The following is a 3,822-nucleotide window of genomic DNA, read 5'->3' on the forward strand; positions in this document are numbered from 1 at the left end:
GATGGACATTTAAGCTCTTTCCATAATTTGGCTATTGTTGAAAGTGCTGCTATGAACATTGGGGTACAAGTGCCCCTCTGCATCAGCACTCCTGTATCCCTTGGGTCAATTCCTAGCAGTGCTATTGCTGGGTCATAGGGTAGATCTATTTTTAATTTTTTGAGGAACCTCCACGCTGTTTTCCAGAGCAGCTGCACCAGTTTGCTTTCCCACCAACAGTGCAAGGGGGTTCCCGTTTCTCCACATCCTCGCCAGCATCTAGAGTCTCCTGATTTGTTCATTTTAGCCACTCTGACCAGCGTGAGGTGTTATCTGAGTGTGGTTTTGACTTGTATTTCCCCGATGAAGAGCGACGTTGAGCATCTTCTCACGTGCCTGTTGGCCATCTGGATGTCTTCTTTGGAGAAGTGTCTATTCACATCTTCTGCCCATTTCTTCGCTGGATTATTTGTAAAAATATGGAAGCTTCACGAATCTGCATGTCATCCTTGCACAGGGGCCATGCTAATCTTCTCTGTGTCGTTCCAATTTTAGTGTATGTGCTGCCGAAGTGCCCATGAGTAAATTTTTTATATATGGAGTAAGATACGGATGACGGTTTGTATTTGTACATGGGTATGCAATTGTTCTGACAGCGTCTGCTGAAAAAAACTATCCTTTCTGCACTGAATTACCTTTTCAACTTTGAAAAGAATCAATTAATCCATATATATGTGTGCCTATTTCTGGATTCTATTCCACTCCTCTGATATAACACCTTTCTCCTTTTGCTATTACTGCACTGGCTTGATTACTATAGCTCAGAGTAAGTCTTGAAATCAAGTAATGTAAGTTGTCCAACTTTACTCTTTTTCAAAATTGTTCTATTTTCGTTCCTTTGTATTACCATATGCATTTGAAAATTAGCTTATCAATTTCCTCAAAAAAAAATTGTGCTGGGATTTTGGATTGGAATTCTATTGAATTCAATTCCGGTTCAAATGGAAATGCATTAGAATTAGCTGATCAATTCCCTCAAAAAAAATTCTGCCGGGATTTTGGATTGGAATTCTATTGAATTCAATTCCAGTTCAAATGGAAAACTACAGAGATTTTTCACTTAACCTCTTCATATATCTTTTTCTTCTTCCACACCAAACGACCTGGTTCCCTTGGACACTGAAGGTTATAGAAAGAGAACATTCCGTAATTATTCATTACCTTTATTCCATGTCACATACATGGTCTCTAAGTAATAATGTTCATACTATCACCACCAGTATAATTATTGTTAACAATTAAAAGCTTTGTTTCTCTCTGTTCTCCTCCCATTTTTATAATGTACCATATCTACATTTTCTCAATATATACATACTCATCCCGTAATAAATGCTTTCCCTTAATTGATATTTTTCTTCTCCTTGAAAGCACACTTTCAATCCATTTATTCAATTTAGTTATACTTCGATTCCTCTGAAAGTGATTTTAAGCTGCTTGAAATAAAGAAAAAGACAGGAGTGCCTGGGTAGCACCGATGGTTAAGCATCTGAGTTCTTGATTTCGGCTAAAGTCATGATCTCGTGATTTGTGAGATTAAGCCCCGAGTAGAGTCGGGGTTCTGTATGCTGACAGCAGGGAGCCTGCTTGGAATTCTCTTTCTCCCCCTCTCTCTCTGCCCTCCCACACTCATGCTGTGCGCGTGCACGTGCTCTCTCTCTCTCAAAATAAACAAATAAATAAAAAAAAAGAGGAAAACACAGTTGTGAAAAAGAGGACACACATATGCTAACCATAGTGTAAATGTGTGTTGTAATTAATCACAATATTTGGGTCTATGCATCCTAACAGCCAAGTTGAAAATGGATACGTGACAGGTTACATAAATTGGTGGTTGTCTTTAGAAAATTTTTATTTTAGAGGCGCCTGGGTGGCTCAGCCAGTTGAGCATCCAACTTCAGCTCAGGTCATGATCTCACAGTTTGTGAGTCGAGCCCCACGTCGGGCTCTGTGCTGACAGTTCAGAGCCCGGAGCCTGCTTCGGATTCTGTGTCTCCCTCTCTCTCTACCCCTCCCCCCCCTGAAAAAATAAATAAACATTAAAAATTTAAAAAAAAAGAAAAAAAAGAAAATTTGTATTTTATTTTGTTTTTATTCCCAAGACTCCATGCCAAAAATATTTTTCATATTGTGTTAGTAGGAGACACATTTGAGGTGTATAATAACATTTTCAATGAGGGCTTCACAGAAATACAAACATGAAATTTATATGGAAAAAAGTTCAAAACATAATACTGAAGTGCAAGTCAGTAAGACTGAGTGATCTTTTAGGGAAAGATCTTTTTTATACTCTGTTTTTTAATACCTTCCTAGGTACCTAATGTAGCTCTCTCTATCTCTCCCTTTTCCCTTCTCTGTATCCCACTCTAACTTTATTATATGTATACATTACAATTATACAGAGAAGTATATATATATATTTTTGTTTCATATTTATTTTTATTTTTATATTTATACAAATACATACATATAGTAACATATACATATATATAACTTCTTGGTTTTCTAATTAAGAAGAACTTCCCTGCTATCAATATTACACCTAGAACCTTAGCTGATTCTTTAAATCAAGAGAAGACATTTGAAAATTTTAATTAGCCACCTCTTTGAAACTGCCACAGGTGCTTCGCCACCATGTTTATGTTGCCTTAAAGCCAGCAAGACATCAACTTCAGGGGCAAAGTAGAGGGAGAAAACATTAGATGCAGACGCAATGATGTGAAAAGAAGGAGTCAAAAAATGAAAAAGTATAAACTAGGCACGTGACTACTGGGGTGGGCAGCAGGAGAAGGGTGTCTAGTGAAATAGGGTCTCTGAGGGAACAGGCCAAGAAAGGAAGATCATTCGAGATCATGGGCAGGGCACTGTGAAATTCCAGCAGGATCTACAGAGAACGGGTGTGGCTTGGAGATTTCTGAATTCGTTAAGAGGATATTGTCTTAATGGACAGTAAGTGACCGGATTATTGGGAAAGATTATCTGAGTAGGAGTCGGATTGAAGAGCCAAGATGAGAGTCTCCTGCATGCTCTCAGAGTTAAAATTCCATTTATAAAAATTCTGTGACAAAAATCTTTTCCCTATTGAACTGTGCTTCCTGATAGGCTATACAAAATAGGGTTTCATTGGCTTGAAGGAGATAGCTTGCTGATATTCAGCTAACTAAATTCTTACTACCACTTGAGAGCAGGTGGGGTCTGTCAGAAACCTTGCGCTTGTACAGCCTGGATGGTCCCACATTTTGATGCCAATTTCTCTATTTTCCTCTTGTTATTCTGTATTTTATTTTAGCCCTGTGTGGGCATGCTGGCCTCTTCATTCCTTGAGGGCTACAATTGACTGGAAATACTCTCAACTGCATGGGGAGTTGAAAAGAACACTTGATAGGTCTTTGGTCAATCACTTAAGAAAATCTATTTCATGGGGGTGCCTGGGTGGCTCAGTCGGTTAAGCGGCCTGACTTCAGCTCAGGTCATGATCTCTCGGTCCGTGAGTTTGAGTCCGGCGTCAGGCTCTGTGCTGACAGCTCAGAGCCTGGAGCCTGCTTTGGATTCTGTGTCTCCCTCTCTCTGACCCTCCCCCATTCATGCTCTGTCTCTCTGTCTCAAAAATAAATAAACGTTAAAAAAAATAAAAAAAAAAGAACATCTATTTCGTTGAAGTCATTCCTGGAATATTTTTTCTATTAAGTATTTTGCGCACCTTTTTGCTTCCCTCTCATGTAAGGACACACAGGTTAATATGAGAGAAGCATATCCATTTGACAAAGAAATCAAGCTTTTTAAGTA

General features: G+C 38.7%; 1 non-coding gene across 1 annotated transcript; it reads right to left on the reverse strand.

Annotated features, from left to right (window-relative positions):
• Positions 1-451: 451 nt before the first annotated feature.
• On the reverse strand, positions 452-556 carry LOC113598422 (U6 spliceosomal RNA). The gene has a single exon (XR_003419073.1). It is a non-coding gene; the product is annotated as a U6 spliceosomal RNA (small nuclear RNA).
• Between the last annotated feature and the right edge of the window lie 3,266 nt (positions 557-3,822).

This window comes from Acinonyx jubatus, chromosome C1 (assembly GCF_027475565.1).
Source record: "Acinonyx jubatus isolate Ajub_Pintada_27869175 chromosome C1, VMU_Ajub_asm_v1.0, whole genome shotgun sequence".
In the NCBI taxonomy this organism is placed as follows: domain Eukaryota; kingdom Metazoa; phylum Chordata; class Mammalia; order Carnivora; family Felidae; genus Acinonyx; species Acinonyx jubatus.